Source organism: Hyla sarda, unplaced genomic scaffold (assembly GCF_029499605.1).
Source record: "Hyla sarda isolate aHylSar1 unplaced genomic scaffold, aHylSar1.hap1 scaffold_181, whole genome shotgun sequence".
Lineage (NCBI taxonomy): Eukaryota > Metazoa > Chordata > Amphibia > Anura > Hylidae > Hyla > Hyla sarda.
The window spans coordinates 158,579-179,107 of record NW_026608456.1 but is presented as its reverse complement, the minus strand read 5'-3'; the positions used below and the strand labels follow the sequence as shown (position 1 = coordinate 179,107).

Sequence of the window (20,529 nt, the reverse complement as noted above, 5' to 3'; positions counted from 1 at the left end):
TCAAGTTCAACCAGGGAATTAAGGGGTAGGGGTGTGGCGCGATATTGGGGAAGGGATGAGATTTTATATTTCTTCATAAGCATTAATCTTATTTTGTCAATTAGGAACATTCAGCACCCACCCGCTATCAAGGCAGCTGCCTATCATGTCATGCCCTACCTGCACAGGTGTGCTGGCTACTCAAATGATCCAATTAAGGAGGCCATTTAGTCAGCAGCAGCAGAAGTCCTGTGCCTGGACGCTCCAACAGCGGCCAGACACAAGCAGAAGCAGAAGCAGCAGAAGCAGCAGCAGCACCACCTTTTGTTTTTTGGCTGCAGCAGCAGCAGCAAGGCCCACAGGGCTGGCTAGCTGGCTAGCCAGCAAGCAGGTAGCAATGAAAGTAGGAATCTTTCTTTTTAACCCTGTAAGGGGGTGGTGCACTGTACCCGAAGATACTGCCATATCGGGTCAATGCATAGGGCGACGGAAGCAAGCTTCGAAATCGGCCCCCGTTCTCAAAAATCCATTTAATATATGGTCCCCAGATAGGGGACGTATCAGATATTAAACTGATAAGAACAGATACTACACTTGATCTTAGCCAAAAGGCCGAGAAGCGATAACCGTGAAAGGGGCGGGCCCAACAAGGTCCCCTTCATGGGCACTATCACTGCTTGCTGTCAGGGAGGCTGCCAGACAATTTTCCATGCACACTCTGGGCTGGGGGGCAGTCAACCACCAGTACACACAGCAGAACCTAAACCCATACCATTATTGCTAAGCAGCAAGACAGGGGCCCATTGCACTCCCACGGGGCCTTTTTAAATGCAATCCATAACCCGGATTTGCCAGAAACCCTTCTTACTCCTCCTACTTGCATGTGACACTGGGCTTAGGATCTGCATAGGAAACACACACACAAGCACACACCTACCTTTGTTGCCTGCAGATGCCTCCTTGGCTGTCCCCAAACGGTATCAAACCAACACCCACGGGAAGCTGTAAGCATAGAGGACATGCCTGCACCCCATTGGACTTACCTGTGTGGGTTAAATCCGGGTTATTTGACAACCTATGGCGGTGATGGTTCTGCTCAGGCAGAGCAGTGCTGATGCTCCTCATAAAGCTGTCGCTGCTGTGAAGGTTCTAGGTGACATCACAAATCCCTATGGTTACATACACAACAAAGCTGGGTTGTTGTTGTTTACACTCTGCAAGGCCTGTGGAAGTGAGTGACATCATAGCACTGTAGTTCTGAGGGTTCTAGATGGATGCAACAATCTCCTGTTGCTTCTATGAAGGCCATAATAGACGACATCACCAAACAGCTCCATAGTCACATACACAGCAAAGGAGAGATGTTGTTTACACCTAGTGATGTCAGTGGTATTGAGTGACATCACAGCACAGTGCTAAGGCTCCTGGGCCTGGACACAGCAGCGGCTGCAATATCTCAACGGAGAATACGTTTATATATATGTGTGTGTGTGCGCGTATATATATATATATATATATATATATATATATATATATATATATATATTCTCCGCCGAAATCACTTTTAAACCCATTTCCACCTTTTTTTCCCTTCTCTTCCTCTTACTTTTTTTTCACGTTTTTTTACGTTTTTCTCCTTTTCGCCTCTTTTCTGGGCGTATTATTCTTCTTTTTCTTCTTTTTTTTCGTCTAATGCATACCCCATCAGTGCAGCAATGCTTATTCAATACCGCCAGCAGATGGAGACACTGGGGGATAATTTTCTAAGGATTTATACTGATTTTTCCTGTCTGAATTTGTCGCACAGAAAGTTGCAGGCCAAATATGTGTGACATTTCTGCGACTTTAGCTTCTAGAGCATTTTTACAACATTATACATAGGTGCTGAATACATAAAAAGCGACTGTTCAGCGACAGACAAGTCGCATCGGCTGAAAGTAGGCCAGAATGTCAGTCCATGTTGGAGCAGGTTTAGATACAGTCTAAAGTATAGATCTCAAAGTCTGTGCACAGAATTTAGCAAGGGCCTCGCACCTTCTGATGCATCAGGTAGGTGCACAATAGCATAGCCTAACCCTCTGTACTTTGGTCTATATTGATGCGGGACATAGACAGCCAGCTGATGACCAATCCATTAGTGCAATGGATGGCTGGAAGCATTTGTCTTTGCCTTTGCAATACCACAGAAGCAATGCATGGTCAATGTACAGCAATGACACACCTGTGTGAACAGCCAGGAGACCCCCCCCATGTTATGTTACATAGTTACATAGTTAGTACGGTCGAAAAAAGACATATGTCCATCAAGTTCAACCAGGGAATTAAGGGGTAGGGGTGTGGCGCGATATTGGGGAAGGGATGAGATTTTATATTTCTTCATAAGCATTAATCTTATTTTGTCAATTAGGAACATTCAGCACCCACCCGCTATCAAGGCAGCTGCCTATCATGTCATGCCCTACCTGCACAGGTGTGCTGGCTACTCAAATGATCCAATTAAGGAGGCCATTTAGTCAGCAGCAGCAGAAGTCCTGTGCCTGGACGCTCCAACAGCGGCCAGACACAAGCAGAAGCAGAAGCAGCAGCAGCACCACCTTTTGTTTTTTGGCTGCAGCAGCAGCAGCAAGGCCCACAGGGCTGGCTAGCTGGCTAGCCAGCAAGCAGGTAGCAATGAAAGTAGGAATCTTTCTTTTTAACCCTGTAAGGGGGTGGTGCACTGTACCCGAAGATACTGCCATATCGGGTCAATGCATAGGGCGACGGAAGCAAGCTTCGAAATCGGCCCCCGTTCTCAAAAATCCATTTAATATATGGTCCCCAGATAGGGGACGTATCAGATATTAAACTGATAAGAACAGATACTACACTTGATCTTAGCCAAAAGGCCGAGAAGCGATAACCGTGAAAGGGGCGGGCCCAACAAGGTCCCCTTCATGGGCACTATCACTGCTTGCTGTCAGGGAGGCTGCCAGACAATTTTCCATGCACACTCTGGGCTGGGGGGCAGTCAACCACCAGTACACACAGCAGAACCTAAACCCATACCATTATTGCTAAGCAGCAAGACAGGGGCCCATTGCACTCCCACGGGGCCTTTTTAAATGCAATCCATAACCCGGATTTGCCAGGAACCCTTCTTACTCCTCCTACTTGCATGTGACACTGGGCTTAGGATCTGCATAGGAAACACACACACAAGCACACACCTACCTTTGTTGCCTGCAGATGCCTCCTTGGCTGTCCCCAAACGGTATCAAACCAACACCCACGGGAAGCTGTAAGCATAGAGGACATGCCTGCACCCCATTGGACTTACCTGTGTGGGTTAAATCCGGGTTATTTGACAACCTATGGCGGTGATGGTTCTGCTCAGGCAGAGCAGTGCTGATGCTCCTCATAAAGCTGTCGCTGCTGTGAAGGTTCTAGGTGACATCACAAATCCCTATGGTTACATACACAACAAAGCTGGGTTGTTGTTGTTTACACTCTGCAAGGCCTGTGGAAGTGAGTGACATCATAGCACTGTAGTTCTGAGGGTTCTAGATGGATGCAACAATCTCCTGTTGCTTCTATGAAGGCCATAATAGACGACATCACCAAACAGCTCCATAGTCACATACACAGCAAAGGAGAGATGTTGTTTACACCTAGTGATGTCAGTGGTATTGAGTGACATCACAGCACAGTGCTAAGGCTCCAGGGCCTGGACACAGCAGCGGCTGCAATATCTCAACGGAGAATACGTTTATATATATGTGTGTGTGTGCGCGTATATATATATATATATATATATATATATATATATATATTTCTCCGCCGAAATCACTTTTAAACCCATTTCCACCTTTTTTTCCCTTCTCTTCCTCTTACTTTTTTTTCACGTTTTTTTACGTTTTTCTCCTTTTCGCCTCTTTTCTGGGCGTATTATTCTTCTTTTTCTTCTTTTTTTTCGTCTAATGCATACCCCATCAGTGCAGCAATGCTTATTCAATACCGCCAGCAGATGGAGACACTGGGGGATAATTTTCTAAGGATTTATACTGATTTTTCCTGTCTGAATTTGTCGCACAGAAAGTTGCAGGCCAAATATGTGTGACATTTCTGCGACTTTAGCTTCTAGAGCATTTTTACAACATTATACATAGGTGCTGAATACATAAAAAGCGACTGTTCAGCGACAGACAAGTCGCATCGGCTGAAAGTAGGCCAGAATGTCAGTCCATGTTGGAGCAGGTTTAGATACAGTCTAAAGTATAGATCTCAAAGTCTGTGCACAGAATTTAGCAAGGGCCTCGCACCTTCTGATGCATCAGGTAGGTGCACAATAGCATAGCCTAACCCTCTGTACTTTGGTCTATATTGATGCGGGACATAGACAGCCAGCTGATGACCAATCCATTAGTGCAATGGATGGCTGGAAGCATTTGTCTTTGCCTTTGCAATACCACAGAAGCAATGCATGGTCAATGTACAGCAATGACACACCTGTGTGAACAGCCAGGAGACCCCCCCCATGTTATGTTACATAGTTACATAGTTAGTACGGTCGAAAAAAGACATATGTCCATCAAGTTCAACCAGGGAATTAAGGGGTAGGGGTGTGGCGCGATATTGGGGAAGGGATGAGATTTTATATTTCTTCATAAGCATTAATCTTATTTTGTCAATTAGGAACATTCAGCACCCACCCGCTATCAAGGCAGCTGCCTATCATGTCATGCCCTACCTGCACAGGTGTGCTGGCTACTCAAATGATCCAATTAAGGAGGCCATTTAGTCAGCAGCAGCAGAAGTCCTGTGCCTGGACGCTCCAACAGCGGCCAGACACAAGCAGAAGCAGAAGCAGCAGAAGCAGCAGCAGCACCACCTTTTGTTTTTTGGCTGCAGCAGCAGCAGCAAGGCCCACAGGGCTGGCTAGCTGGCTAGCCAGCAAGCAGGTAGCAATGAAAGTAGGAATCTTTCTTTTTAACCCTGTAAGGGGGTGGTGCACTGTACCCGAAGATACTGCCATATCGGGTCAATGCATAGGGCGACGGAAGCAAGCTTCGAAATCGGCCCCCGTTCTCAAAAATCCATTTAATATATGGTCCCCAGATAGGGGACGTATCAGATATTAAACTGATAAGAACAGATACTACACTTGATCTTAGCCAAAAGGCCGAGAAGCGATAACCGTGAAAGGGGCGGGCCCAACAAGGTCCCCTTCATGGGCACTATCACTGCTTGCTGTCAGGGAGGCTGCCAGACAATTTTCCATGCACACTCTGGGCTGGGGGGCAGTCAACCACCAGTACACACAGCAGAACCTAAACCCATACCATTATTGCTAAGCAGCAAGACAGGGGCCCATTGCACTCCCACAGGGCCTTTTTAAATGCAATCCATAACCCGGATTTGCCAGGAACCCTTCTTACTCCTCCTACTTGCATGTGACACTGGGCTTAGGATCTGCATAGGAAACACACACACAAGCACACACCTACCTTTGTTGCCTGCAGATGCCTCCTTGGCTGTCCCCAAACGGTATCAAACCAACACCCACGGGAAGCTGTAAGCATAGAGGACATGCCTGCACCCCATTGGACTTACCTGTGTGGGTTAAATCCGGGTTATTTGACAACCTATGGCGGTGATGGTTCTGCTCAGGCAGAGCAGTGCTGATGCTCCTCATAAAGCTGTCGCTGCTGTGAAGGTTCTAGGTGACATCACAAATCCCTATGGTTACATACACAACAAAGCTGGGTTGTTGTTGTTTACACTCTGCAAGGCCTGTGGAAGTGAGTGACATCATAGCACTGTAGTTCTGAGGGTTCTAGATGGATGCAACAATCTCCTGTTGCTTCTATGAAGGCCATAATAGACGACATCACCAAACAGCTCCATAGTCACATACACAGCAAAGGAGAGATGTTGTTTACACCTAGTGATGTCAGTGGTATTGAGTGACATCACAGCACAGTGCTAAGGCTCCTGGGCCTGGACACAGCAGCGGCTGCAATATCTCAACGGAGAATACGTTTATATATATGTGTGTGTGTGCGCGTATATATATATATATATATATATATATATATATATATATATATATATTTCTCCGCCGAAATCACTTTTAAACCCATTTCCACCTTTTTTTCCCTTCTCTTCCTCTTACTTTTTTTTCACGTTTTTTTACGTTTTTCTCCTTTTCGCCTCTTTTCTGGGCGTATTATTCTTCTTTTTCTTCTTTTTTTTCGTCTAATGCATACCCCATCAGTGCAGCAATGCTTATTCAATACCGCCAGCAGATGGAGACACTGGGGGATAATTTTCTAAGGATTTATACTGATTTTTCCTGTCTGAATTTGTCGCACAGAAAGTTGCAGGCCAAATATGTGTGACATTTCTGCGACTTTAGCTTCTAGAGCATTTTTACAACATTATACATAGGTGCTGAATACATAAAAAGCGACTGTTCAGCGACAGACAAGTCGCATCGGCTGAAAGTAGGCCAGAATGTCAGTCCATGTTGGAGCAGGTTTAGATACAGTCTAAAGTATAGATCTCAAAGTCTGTGCACAGAATTTAGCAAGGGCCTCGCACCTTCTGATGCATCAGGTAGGTGCACAATAGCATAGCCTAACCCTCTGTACTTTGGTCTATATTGATGCGGGACATAGACAGCCAGCTGATGACCAATCCATTAGTGCAATGGATGGCTGGAAGCATTTGTCTTTGCCTTTGCAATACCACAGAAGCAATGCATGGTCAATGTACAGCAATGACACACCTGTGTGAACAGCCAGGAGACCCCCCCCATGTTATGTTACATAGTTACATAGTTAGTACGGTCGAAAAAAGACATATGTCCATCAAGTTCAACCAGGGAATTAAGGGGTAGGGGTGTGGCGCGATATTGGGGAAGGGATGAGATTTTATATTTCTTCATAAGCATTAATCTTATTTTGTCAATTAGGAACATTCAGCACCCACCCGCTATCAAGGCAGCTGCCTATCATGTCATGCCCTACCTGCACAGGTGTGCTGGCTACTCAAATGATCCAATTAAGGAGGCCATTTAGTCAGCAGCAGCAGAAGTCCTGTGCCTGGACGCTCCAACAGCGGCCAGACACAAGCAGAAGCAGAAGCAGCAGAAGCAGCAGCAGCACCACCTTTTGTTTTTTGGCTGCAGCAGCAGCAGCAAGGCCCACAGGGCTGGCTAGCTGGCTAGCCAGCAAGCAGGTAGCAATGAAAGTAGGAATCTTTCTTTTTAACCCTGTAAGGGGGTGGTGCACTGTACCCGAAGATACTGCCATATCGGGTCAATGCATAGGGCGACGGAAGCAAGCTTCGAAATCGGCCCCCGTTCTCAAAAATCCATTTAATATATGGTCCCCAGATAGGGGACGTATCAGATATTAAACTGATAAGAACAGATACTACACTTGATCTTAGCCAAAAGGCCGAGAAGCGATAACCGTGAAAGGGGCGGGCCCAACAAGGTCCCCTTCATGGGCACTATCACTGCTTGCTGTCAGGGAGGCTGCCAGACAATTTTCCATGCACACTCTGGGCTGGGGGGCAGTCAACCACCAGTACACACAGCAGAACCTAAACCCATACCATTATTGCTAAGCAGCAAGACAGGGGCCCATTGCACTCCCACAGGGCCTTTTTAAATGCAATCCATAACCCGGATTTGCCAGGAACCCTTCTTACTCCTCCTACTTGCATGTGACACTGGGCTTAGGATCTGCATAGGAAACACACACACAAGCACACACCTACCTTTGTTGCCTGCAGATGCCTCCTTGGCTGTCCCCAAACGGTATCAAACCAACACCCACGGGAAGCTGTAAGCATAGAGGACATGCCTGCACCCCATTGGACTTACCTGTGTGGGTTAAATCCGGGTTATTTGACAACCTATGGCGGTGATGGTTCTGCTCAGGCAGAGCAGTGCTGATGCTCCTCATAAAGCTGTCGCTGCTGTGAAGGTTCTAGGTGACATCACAAATCCCTATGGTTACATACACAACAAAGCTGGGTTGTTGTTGTTTACACTCTGCAAGGCCTGTGGAAGTGAGTGACATCATAGCACTGTAGTTCTGAGGGTTCTAGATGGATGCAACAATCTCCTGTTGCTTCTATGAAGGCCATAATAGACGACATCACCAAACAGCTCCATAGTCACATACACAGCAAAGGAGAGATGTTGTTTACACCTAGTGATGTCAGTGGTATTGAGTGACATCACAGCACAGTGCTAAGGCTCCTGGGCCTGGACACAGCAGCGGCTGCAATATCTCAACGGAGAATACGTTTATATATATGTGTGTGTGTGCGCGTATATATATATATATATATATATATATATATATATATTTCTCCGCCGAAATCACTTTTAAACCCATTTCCACCTTTTTTTCCCTTCTCTTCCTCTTACTTTTTTTTCACGTTTTTTTACGTTTTTCTCCTTTTCGCCTCTTTTCTGGGCGTATTATTCTTCTTTTTCTTCTTTTTTTTCGTCTAATGCATACCCCATCAGTGCAGCAATGCTTATTCAATACCGCCAGCAGATGGAGACACTGGGGGATAATTTTCTAAGGATTTATACTGATTTTTCCTGTCTGAATTTGTCGCACAGAAAGTTGCAGGCCAAATATGTGTGACATTTCTGCGACTTTAGCTTCTAGAGCATTTTTACAACATTATACATAGGTGCTGAATACATAAAAAGCGACTGTTCAGCGACAGACAAGTCGCATCGGCTGAAAGTAGGCCAGAATGTCAGTCCATGTTGGAGCAGGTTTAGATACAGTCTAAAGTATAGATCTCAAAGTCTGTGCACAGAATTTAGCAAGGGCCTCGCACCTTCTGATGCATCAGGTAGGTGCACAATAGCATAGCCTAACCCTCTGTACTTTGGTCTATATTGATGCGGGACATAGACAGCCAGCTGATGACCAATCCATTAGTGCAATGGATGGCTGGAAGCATTTGTCTTTGCCTTTGCAATACCACAGAAGCAATGCATGGTCAATGTACAGCAATGACACACCTGTGTGAACAGCCAGGAGACCCCCCCCATGTTATGTTACATAGTTACATAGTTAGTACGGTCGAAAAAAGACATATGTCCATCAAGTTCAACCAGGGAATTAAGGGGTAGGGGTGTGGCGCGATATTGGGGAAGGGATGAGATTTTATATTTCTTCATAAGCATTAATCTTATTTTGTCAATTAGGAACATTCAGCACCCACCCGCTATCAAGGCAGCTGCCTATCATGTCATGCCCTACCTGCACAGGTGTGCTGGCTACTCAAATGATCCAATTAAGGAGGCCATTTAGTCAGCAGCAGCAGAAGTCCTGTGCCTGGACGCTCCAACAGCGGCCAGACACAAGCAGAAGCAGAAGCAGCAGCAGCACCACCTTTTGTTTTTTGGCTGCAGCAGCAGCAGCAAGGCCCACAGGGCTGGCTAGCTGGCTAGCCAGCAAGCAGGTAGCAATGAAAGTAGGAATCTTTCTTTTTAACCCTGTAAGGGGGTGGTGCACTGTACCCGAAGATACTGCCATATCGGGTCAATGCATAGGGCGACGGAAGCAAGCTTCGAAATCGGCCCCCGTTCTCAAAAATCCATTTAATATATGGTCCCCAGATAGGGGACGTATCAGATATTAAACTGATAAGAACAGATACTACACTTGATCTTAGCCAAAAGGCCGAGAAGCGATAACCGTGAAAGGGGCGGGCCCAACAAGGTCCCCTTCATGGGCACTATCACTGCTTGCTGTCAGGGAGGCTGCCAGACAATTTTCCATGCACACTCTGGGCTGGGGGGCAGTCAACCACCAGTACACACAGCAGAACCTAAACCCATACCATTATTGCTAAGCAGCAAGACAGGGGCCCATTGCACTCCCACGGGGCCTTTTTAAATGCAATCCATAACCCGGATTTGCCAGGAACCCTTCTTACTCCTCCTACTTGCATGTGACACTGGGCTTAGGATCTGCATAGGAAACACACACACAAGCACACACCTACCTTTGTTGCCTGCAGATGCCTCCTTGGCTGTCCCCAAACGGTATCAAACCAACACCCACGGGAAGCTGTAAGCATAGAGGACATGCCTGCACCCCATTGGACTTACCTGTGTGGGTTAAATCCGGGTTATTTGACAACCTATGGCGGTGATGGTTCTGCTCAGGCAGAGCAGTGCTGATGCTCCTCATAAAGCTGTCGCTGCTGTGAAGGTTCTAGGTGACATCACAAATCCCTATGGTTACATACACAACAAAGCTGGGTTGTTGTTGTTTACACTCTGCAAGGCCTGTGGAAGTGAGTGACATCATAGCACTGTAGTTCTGAGGGTTCTAGATGGATGCAACAATCTCCTGTTGCTTCTATGAAGGCCATAATAGACGACATCACCAAACAGCTCCATAGTCACATACACAGCAAAGGAGAGATGTTGTTTACACCTAGTGATGTCAGTGGTATTGAGTGACATCACAGCACAGTGCTAAGGCTCCTGGGCCTGGACACAGCAGCGGCTGCAATATCTCAACGGAGAATACGTTTATATATATGTGTGTGTGTGCGCGTATATATATATATATATATATATATATATATATATATATATATATATATTTCTCCGCCGAAATCACTTTTAAACCCATTTCCACCTTTTTTTCCCTTCTCTTCCTCTTACTTTTTTTTCACGTTTTTTTTACGTTTTTCTCCTTTTCGCCTCTTTTCTGGGCATATTATTCTTCTTTTTCTTCTTTTTTTTCGTCTAATGCATACCCCATCAGTGCAGCAATGCTTATTCAATACCGCCAGCAGATGGAGACACTGGGGGATAATTTTCTAACGATTTATACTGATTTTTCCTGTCTGAATTTGTCGCACAGAAAGTTGCAGGCCAAATATGTGTGACATTTCTGCGACTTTAGCTTCTAGAGCATTTTTACAACATTATACATAGGTGCTGAATACATAAAAAGCGACTGTTCAGCGACAGACAAGTCGCATCGGCTGAAAGTAGGCCAGAATGTCAGTCCATGTTGGAGCAGGTTTAGATACAGTCTAAAGTATAGATCTCAAAGTCTGTGCACAGAATTTAGCAAGGGCCTCGCACCTTCTGATGCATCAGGTAGGTGCACAATAGCATAGCCTAACCCTCTGTACTTTGGTCTATATTGATGCGGGACATAGACAGCCAGCTGATGACCAATCCATTAGTGCAATGGATGGCTGGAAGCATTTGTCTTTGCCTTTGCAATACCACAGAAGCAATGCATGGTCAATGTACAGCAATGACACACCTGTGTGAACAGCCAGGAGACCCCCCCCATGTTATGTTACATAGTTACATAGTTAGTACGGTCGAAAAAAGACATATGTCCATCAAGTTCAACCAGGGAATTAAGGGGTAGGGGTGTGGCGCGATATTGGGGAAGGGATGAGATTTTATATTTCTTCATAAGCATTAATCTTATTTTGTCAATTAGGAACATTCAGCACCCACCCGCTATCAAGGCAGCTGCCTATCATGTCATGCCCTACCTGCACAGGTGTGCTGGCTACTCAAATGATCCAATTAAGGAGGCCATTTAGTCAGCAGCAGCAGAAGTCCTGTGCCTGGACGCTCCAACAGCGGCCAGACACAAGCAGAAGCAGAAGCAGCAGAAGCAGCAGCAGCACCACCTTTTGTTTTTTGGCTGCAGCAGCAGCAGCAAGGCCCACAGGGCTGGCTAGCTGGCTAGCCAGCAAGCAGGTAGCAATGAAAGTAGGAATCTTTCTTTTTAACCCTGTAAGGGGGTGGTGCACTGTACCCGAAGATACTGCCATATCGGGTCAATGCATAGGGCGACGGAAGCAAGCTTCGAAATCGGCCCCCGTTCTCAAAAATCCATTTAATATATGGTCCCCAGATAGGGGACGTATCAGATATTAAACTGATAAGAACAGATACTACACTTGATCTTAGCCAAAAGGCCGAGAAGCGATAACCGTGAAAGGGGCGGGCCCAACAAGGTCCCCTTCATGGGCACTATCACTGCTTGCTGTCAGGGAGGCTGCCAGACAATTTTCCATGCACACTCTGGGCTGGGGGGCAGTCAACCACCAGTACACACAGCAGAACCTAAACCCATACCATTATTGCTAAGCAGCAAGACAGGGGCCCATTGCACTCCCACGGGGCCTTTTTAAATGCAATCCATAACCCGGATTTGCCAGGAACCCTTCTTACTCCTCCTACTTGCATGTGACACTGGGCTTAGGATCTGCATAGGAAACACACACACAAGCACACACCTACCTTTGTTGCCTGCAGATGCCTCCTTGGCTGTCCCCAAACGGTATCAAACCAACACCCACGGGAAGCTGTAAGCATAGAGGACATGCCTGCACCCCATTGGACTTACCTGTGTGGGTTAAATCCGGGTTATTTGACAACCTATGGCGGTGATGGTTCTGCTCAGGCAGAGCAGTGCTGATGCTCCTCATAAAGCTGTCGCTGCTGTGAAGGTTCTAGGTGACATCACAAATCCCTATGGTTACATACACAACAAAGCTGGGTTGTTGTTGTTTACACTCTGCAAGGCCTGTGGAAGTGAGTGACATCATAGCACTGTAGTTCTGAGGGTTCTAGATGGATGCAACAATCTCCTGTTGCTTCTATGAAGGCCATAATAGACGACATCACCAAACAGCTCCATAGTCACATACACAGCAAAGGAGAGATGTTGTTTACACCTAGTGATGTCAGTGGTATTGAGTGACATCACAGCACAGTGCTAAGGCTCCTGGGCCTGGACACAGCAGCGGCTGCAATATCTCAACGGAGAATACGTTTATATATATGTGTGTGTGTGCGCGTATATATATATATATATATATATATATATATATATATATATATATATATATTTCTCCGCCGAAATCACTTTTAAACCCATTTCCACCTTTTTTTCCCTTCTCTTCCTCTTACTTTTTTTTCACGTTTTTTTACGTTTTTCTCCTTTTCGCCTCTTTTCTGGGCGTATTATTCTTCTTTTTCTTCTTTTTTTTCGTCTAATGCATACCCCATCAGTGCAGCAATGCTTATTCAATACCGCCAGCAGATGGAGACACTGGGGGATAATTTTCTAAGGATTTATACTGATTTTTCCTGTCTGAATTTGTCGCACAGAAAGTTGCAGGCCAAATATGTGTGACATTTCTGCGACTTTAGCTTCTAGAGCATTTTTACAACATTATACATAGGTGCTGAATACATAAAAAGCGACGGTTCAGCGACAGACAAGTCGCATCGGCTGAAAGTAGGCCAGAATGTCAGTCCATGTTGGAGCAGGTTTAGATACAGTCTAAAGTATAGATCTCAAAGTCTGTGCACAGAATTTAGCAAGGGCCTCGCACCTTCTGATGCATCAGGTAGGTGCACAATAGCATAGCCTAACCCTCTGTACTTTGGTCTATATTGATGCGGGACATAGACAGCCAGCTGATGACCAATCCATTAGTGCAATGGATGGCTGGAAGCATTTGTCTTTGCCTTTGCAATACCACAGAAGCAATGCATGGTCAATGTACAGCAATGACACACCTGTGTGAACAGCCAGGAGACCCCCCCCATGTTATGTTACATAGTTACATAGTTAGTACGGTCGAAAAAAGACATATGTCCATCAAGTTCAACCAGGGAATTAAGGGGTAGGGGTGTGGCGCGATATTGGGGAAGGGATGAGATTTTATATTTCTTCATAAGCATTAATCTTATTTTGTCAATTAGGAACATTCAGCACCCACCCGCTATCAAGGCAGCTGCCTATCATGTCATGCCCTACCTGCACAGGTGTGCTGGCTACTCAAATGATCCAATTAAGGAGGCCATTTAGTCAGCAGCAGCAGAAGTCCTGTGCCTGGACGCTCCAACAGCGGCCAGACACAAGCAGAAGCAGAAGCAGCAGAAGCAGCAGCAGCACCACCTTTTGTTTTTTGGCTGCAGCAGCAGCAGCAAGGCCCACAGGGCTGGCTAGCTGGCTAGCCAGCAAGCAGGTAGCAATGAAAGTAGGAATCTTTCTTTTTAACCCTGTAAGGGGGTGGTGCACTGTACCCGAAGATACTGCCATATCGGGTCAATGCATAGGGCGACGGAAGCAAGCTTCGAAATCGGCCCCCGTTCTCAAAAATCCATTTAATATATGGTCCCCAGATAGGGGACGTATCAGATATTAAACTGATAAGAACAGATACTACACTTGATCTTAGCCAAAAGGCCGAGAAGCGATAACCGTGAAAGGGGCGGGCCCAACAAGGTCCCCTTCATGGGCACTATCACTGCTTGCTGTCAGGGAGGCTGCCAGACAATTTTCCATGCACACTCTGGGCTGGGGGGCAGTCAACCACCAGTACACACAGCAGAACCTAAACCCATACCATTATTGCTAAGCAGCAAGACAGGGGCCCATTGCACTCCCACGGGGCCTTTTTAAATGCAATCCATAACCCGGATTTGCCAGGAACCCTTCTTACTCCTCCTACTTGCATGTGACACTGGGCTTAGGATCTGCATAGGAAACACACACACAAGCACACACCTACCTTTGTTGCCTGCAGATGCCTCCTTGGCTGTCCCCAAACGGTATCAAACCAACACCCACGGGAAGCTGTAAGCATAGAGGACATGCCTGCACCCCATTGGACTTACCTGTGTGGGTTAAATCCGGGTTATTTGACAACCTATGGCGGTGATGGTTCTGCTCAGGCAGAGCAGTGCTGATGCTCCTCATAAAGCTGTCGCTGCTGTGAAGGTTCTAGGTGACATCACAAATCCCTATGGTTACATACACAACAAAGCTGGGTTGTTGTTGTTTACACTCTGCAAGGCCTGTGGAAGTGAGTGACATCATAGCACTGTAGTTCTGAGGGTTCTAGATGGATGCAACAATCTCCTGTTGCTTCTATGAAGGCCATAATAGACGACATCACCAAACAGCTCCATAGTCACATACACAGCAAAGGAGAGATGTTGTTTACACCTAGTGATGTCAGTGGTATTGAGTGACATCACAGCACAGTGCTAAGGCTCCTGGGCCTGGACACAGCAGCGGCTGCAATATCTCAACGGAGAATACGTTTATATATATGTGTGTGTGTGCGCGTATATATATATATATATATATATATATATATATATATATATATTTCTCCGCCGAAATCACTTTTAAACCCATTTCCACCTTTTTTTCCCTTCTCTTCCTCTTACTTTTTTTTCACGTTTTTTTACGTTTTTCTCCTTTTCGCCTCTTTTCTGGGCGTATTATTCTTCTTTTTCTTCTTTTTTTTCGTCTAATGCATACCCCATCAGTGCAGCAATGCTTATTCAATACCGCCAGCAGATGGAGACACTGGGGGATAATTTTCTAAGGATTTATACTGATTTTTCCTGTCTGAATTTGTCGCACAGAAAGTTGCAGGCCAAATATGTGTGACATTTCTGCGACTTTAGCTTCTAGAGCATTTTTACAACATTATACATAGGTGCTGAATACATAAAAAGCGACTGTTCAGCGACAGACAAGTCGCATCGGCTGAAAGTAGTCCAGAATGTCAGTCCATGTTGGAGCAGGTTTAGATACAGTCTAAAGTATAGATCTCAAAGTCTGTGCACAGAATTTAGCAAGGGCCTCGCACCTTCTGATGCATCAGGTAGGTGCACAATAGCATAGCCTAACCCTCTGTACTTTGGTCTATATTGATGCGGGACATAGACAGCCAGCTGATGACCAATCCATTAGTGCAATGGATGGCTGGAAGCATTTGTCTTTGCCTTTGCAATACCACAGAAGCAATGCATGGTCAATGTACAGCAATGACACACCTGTGTGAACAGCCAGGAGACCCCCCCCATGTTATGTTACATAGTTACATAGTTAGTACGGTCGAAAAAAGACATATGTCCATCAAGTTCAACCAGGGAATTAAGGGGTAGGGGTGTGGCGCGATATTGGGGAAGGGATGAGATTTTATATTTCTTCATAAGCATTAATCTTATTTTGTCAATTAGGAACATTCAGCACCCACCCGCTATCAAGGCAGCTGCCTATCATGTCATGCCCTACCTGCACAGGTGTGCTGGCTACTCAAATGATCCAATTAAGGAGGCCATTTAGTCAGCAGCAGCAGAAGTCCTGTGCCTGGACGCTCCAACAGCGGCCAGACACAAGCAGAAGCAGAAGCAGCAGAAGCAGCAGCAGCACCACCTTTTGTTTTTTGGCTGCAGCAGCAGCAGCAAGGCCCACAGGGCTGGCTAGCTGGCTAGCCAGCAAGCAGGTAGCAATGAAAGTAGGAATCTTTCTTTTTAACCCTGTAAGGGGGTGGTGCACTGTACCCGAAGATACTGCCATATCGGGTCAATGCATAGGGCGACGGAAGCAAGCTTCGAAATCGGCCCCCGTTCTCAAAAATCCATTTAATATATGGTCCCCAGATAGGGGACGTATCAGATATTAAACTGATAAGAACAGATACTACACTTGATCTTAGCCAAAAGGCCGAGAAGCGATAACCGTGAAAGGGGCGGGCCCAACAAGGTCCCCTTCATGGGCACTATCACTGCTTGCTGTCAGGGAGGCTGCCAGACAATTTTCCATGCACACTCTGGGCTGGGGGGCAGTCAACCACCAGTACACACAGCAGAACCTAAACCCATACCATTATTGCTAAGCAGCAAGACAGGGGCCCATTGCACTCCCACGGGGCCTTTTTAAATGCAATCCATAACCCGGATTTGCCAGGAACCCTTCTTACTCCTCCTACTTGCATGTGACACTGGGCTTAGGATCTGCATAGGAAACACACACACAAGCACACACCTACCTTTGTTGCCTGCAGATGCCTCCTTGGCTGTCCCCAAACGGTATCAAACCAACACCCACGGGAAGCTGTAAGCATAGAGGACATGCCTGCACCCCATTGGACTTACCTGTGTGGGTTAAATCCGGGTTATTTGACAACCTATGGCGGTGATGGTTCTGCTCAGGCAGAGCAGTGCTGATGCTCCTCATAAAGCTGTCGCTGCTGTGAAGGTTCTAGGTGACATCACAAATCCCTATGGTTACATACACAACAAAGCTGGGTTGTTGTTGTTTACACTCTGCAAGGCCTGTGGAAGTGAGTGACATCATAGCACTGTAGTTCTGAGGGTTCTAGATGGATGCAACAATCTCCTGTTGCTTCTATGAAGGCCGTAATAGACGACATCACCAAACAGCTCCATAGTCACATACACAGCAAAGGAGAGATGTTGTTTACACCTAGTGATGTCAGTGGTATTGAGTGACATCACAGCACAGTGCTAAGGCTCCTGGGCCTGGACACAGCAGCGGCTGCAATATCTCAACGGAGAATACGTTTATATATATGTGTGTGTGTGCGCGTATATATATATATATATATATATATATATATATATATATATATTTCTCCGCCGAAATCACTTTTAAACCCATTTCCACCTTTTTTTCCCTTCTCTTCCTCTTACTTTTTTTTCACGTTTTTTTACGTTTTTCTCCTTTTCGCCTCTTTTCTGGGCGTATTATTCTTCTTTTTCTTCTTTTTTTTCGTCTAATGCATACCCCATCAGTGCAGCAATGCTTATTCAATACCGCCAGCAGATGGAGACACTGGGGGATAATTTTCTAAGGATTTATACTGATTTTTCCTGTCTGAATTTGTCGCACAGAAAGTTGCAGGCCAAATATGTGTGACATTTCTGCGACTTTAGCTTCTAGAGCATTTTTACAACATTATACATAGGTGCTGAATACATAAAAAGCGACTGTTCAGCGACAGACAAGTCGCATCGGCTGAAAGTAGGCCAGAATGTCAGTCCATGTTGGAGCAGGTTTAGATACAGTCTAAAGTATAGATCTCAAAGTCTGTGCACAGAATTTAGCAAGGGCCTCGCACCTTCTGATGCATCAGGTAGGTGCACAATAGCATAGCCTAACCCTCTGTACTTTGGTCTATATTGATGCGGGACATAGACAGCCAGCTGATGACCAATCCATTAGTGCAATGGATGGCTGGAAGCATTTGTCTTTGCCTTTGCAATACCACAGAAGCAATGCATGGTCAATGTACAGCAATGACACACCTGTGTGAACAGCCAGGAGACCCCCCCCATGTTATGTTACATAGTTACATAGTTAGTACGGTCGAAAAAAGACATATGTCCATCAAGTTCAACCAGGGAATTAAGGGGTAGGGGTGTGGCGCGATATTGGGGAAGGGATGAGATTTTATATTTCTTCATAAGCATTAATCTTATTTTGTCAATTAGGAACATTCAGCACCCACCCGCTATCAAGGCAGCTGCCTATCATGTCATGCCCTACCTGCACAGGTGTGCTGGCTACTCAAATGATCCAATTAAGGAGGCCATTTAGTCAGCAGCAGCAGAAGTCCTGTGCCTGGACGCTCCAACAGCGGCCAGACACAAGCAGAAGCAGAAGCAGCAGAAGCAGCAGCAGCACCACCTTTTGTTTTTTGGCTGCAGCAGCAGCAGCAAGGCCCACAGGGCTGGCTAGCTGGCTAGCCAGCAAGCAGGTAGCAATGAAAGTAGGAATCTTTCTTTTTAACCCTGTAAGGGGGTGGTGCACTGTACCCGAAGATACTGCCATATCGGGTCAATGCATAGGGCGACGGAAGCAAGCTTCGAAATCGGCCCCCGTTCTCAAAAATCCATTTAATATATGGTCCCCAGATAGGGGACGTATCAGATATTAAACTGATAAGAACAGATACTACACTTGATCTTAGCCAAAAGGCCGAGAAGCGATAACCGTGAAAGGGGCGGGCCCAACAAGGTCCCCTTCATGGGCACTATCACTGCTTGCTGTCAGGGAGGCTGCCAGACAATTTTCCATGCACACTCTGGGCTGGGGGGCAGTCAACCACCAGTACACACAGCAGAACCTAAACCCATACCATTATTGCTAAGCAGCAAGACAGGGGCCCATTGCACTCCCACGGGGCCTTTTTAAATGCAATCCATAACCCGGATTTGCCAGGAACCCTTCTTACTCCTCCTACTTGCATGTGACACTGGGCTTAGGATCTGCATAGGAAACACACACACAAGCACACACCTACCTTTGTTGCCTGCAGATGCCTCCTTGGCTGTCCCCAAACGGTATCAAACCAACACCCACGGGAAGCTGTAAGCATAGAGGACATGCCTGCACCCCATTGGACTTACCTGTGTGGGTTAAATCCGGGTTATTTGACAACCTATGGCGGTGATGGTTCTGCTCAGGCAGAGCAGTGCTGATGCTCCTCATAAAGCTGTCGCTGCTGTGAAGGTTCTAGGTGACATCACAAATCCCTATGGTTACATACACAACAAAGCTGGGTTGTTGTTGTTTACACTCTGCAAGGCCTGTGGAAGTGAGTGACATCATAGCACTGTAGTTCTGAGGGTTCTAGATGGATGCAACAATCTCCTGTTGCTTCTATGAAGGCCGTAATAGACGACATCACCAAACAGCTCCATAGTCACATACACAGCAAAGGAGAGATGTTGTTTACACCTAGTGATGTCAGTGGTATTGAGTGACATCACAGCACAGTGCTAAGGCTCCTGGGCCTGGACACAGCAGCGGCTGCAATATCTCAACGGAGAATACGTTTATATATATGTGTGTGTGTGCGCGTATATATATATATATATATATATATATATATATATATATATATATATATATTTCTCCGCCGAAATCACTTTTAAACCCATTTCCACCTTTTTTTCCCTTCTCTTCCTCTTACTTTTTTTTCACGTTTTTTTACGTTTTTCTCCTTTTCGCCTCTTTTCTGGGCGTATTATTCTTCTTTTTCTTCTTTTTTTTCGTCTAATGCATACCCCATCAGTGCAGCAATGCTTATTCAATACCGCCAGCAGATGGAGACACTGGGGGATAATTTTCTAAGGATTTATACTGATTTTTCCTGTCTGAATTTGTCGCACAGAAAGTTGCAGGCCAAATATGTGTGACATTTCTGCGACTTTAGCTTCTAGAGCATTTTTACAACATTATACATAGGTGCTGAATACATAAAAAGCGACTGTTCAGCGACAGACAAGTCGCATCGGCTGAAAGTAGGCCAGAATGTCAGTCCATGTTGGAGCAGGTTTAGATACAGTCTAAAGTATAGATCTCAAAGTCTGTGCACAGAATTTAGCAAGGGCCTCGCACCTTCTGATGCATCAGGTAGGTGCACAATAGCATAGCCTAACCCTCTGTACTTTGGTCTATATTGATGCGGGACATAGACAGCCAGCTGATGACCAATCCATTAGTGCAATGGATGGCTGGAAGCATTTGTCTTTGCCTTTGCAATACCACAGAAGCAATGCATGGTCAATGTACAGTAATGACACACCTGTGTGAACAGCCAGGAGACCCCCCCCATGTTATGTTACATAGTTACATAGTTAGTACGGTCGAAAAAAGACATATGTCCATCAAGTTCAACCAGGGAATTAAGGGGTAGGGG

General features: G+C 45.9%; 9 non-coding genes across 9 annotated transcripts; all 9 read right to left on the bottom strand.

Moving 5' to 3' along the window:
• Positions 1-412: 412 nt before the first annotated feature.
• Positions 413-603, bottom strand: LOC130314158 (U2 spliceosomal RNA). Its single transcript, XR_008861898.1, has one exon. It is a non-coding gene; the product is annotated as a U2 spliceosomal RNA (small nuclear RNA).
• Positions 604-2,685: 2,082 nt separating this feature from the next.
• Positions 2,686-2,876, bottom strand: LOC130314157 (U2 spliceosomal RNA). Its single transcript, XR_008861897.1, has one exon. It is a non-coding gene; the product is annotated as a U2 spliceosomal RNA (small nuclear RNA).
• A 2,082-nt stretch (positions 2,877-4,958) lies between these two features.
• Positions 4,959-5,149, bottom strand: LOC130314156 (U2 spliceosomal RNA). The gene has a single exon (XR_008861896.1). It is a non-coding gene; the product is annotated as a U2 spliceosomal RNA (small nuclear RNA).
• A 2,090-nt stretch (positions 5,150-7,239) lies between these two features.
• Positions 7,240-7,430, bottom strand: LOC130314155 (U2 spliceosomal RNA). The gene has a single exon (XR_008861895.1). It is a non-coding gene; the product is annotated as a U2 spliceosomal RNA (small nuclear RNA).
• A 2,071-nt stretch (positions 7,431-9,501) lies between these two features.
• LOC130314154 (U2 spliceosomal RNA) lies at positions 9,502-9,692 on the bottom strand. The gene has a single exon (XR_008861894.1). It is a non-coding gene; the product is annotated as a U2 spliceosomal RNA (small nuclear RNA).
• A 2,093-nt stretch (positions 9,693-11,785) lies between these two features.
• LOC130314153 (U2 spliceosomal RNA) lies at positions 11,786-11,976 on the bottom strand. Its single transcript, XR_008861893.1, has one exon. It is a non-coding gene; the product is annotated as a U2 spliceosomal RNA (small nuclear RNA).
• Positions 11,977-14,070: 2,094 nt separating this feature from the next.
• Positions 14,071-14,261, bottom strand: LOC130314152 (U2 spliceosomal RNA). The gene has a single exon (XR_008861892.1). It is a non-coding gene; the product is annotated as a U2 spliceosomal RNA (small nuclear RNA).
• Positions 14,262-16,347: 2,086 nt separating this feature from the next.
• LOC130314150 (U2 spliceosomal RNA) lies at positions 16,348-16,538 on the bottom strand. Its single transcript, XR_008861890.1, has one exon. It is a non-coding gene; the product is annotated as a U2 spliceosomal RNA (small nuclear RNA).
• Positions 16,539-18,624: 2,086 nt separating this feature from the next.
• Positions 18,625-18,815, bottom strand: LOC130314149 (U2 spliceosomal RNA). The gene has a single exon (XR_008861889.1). It is a non-coding gene; the product is annotated as a U2 spliceosomal RNA (small nuclear RNA).
• Between the last annotated feature and the right edge of the window lie 1,714 nt (positions 18,816-20,529).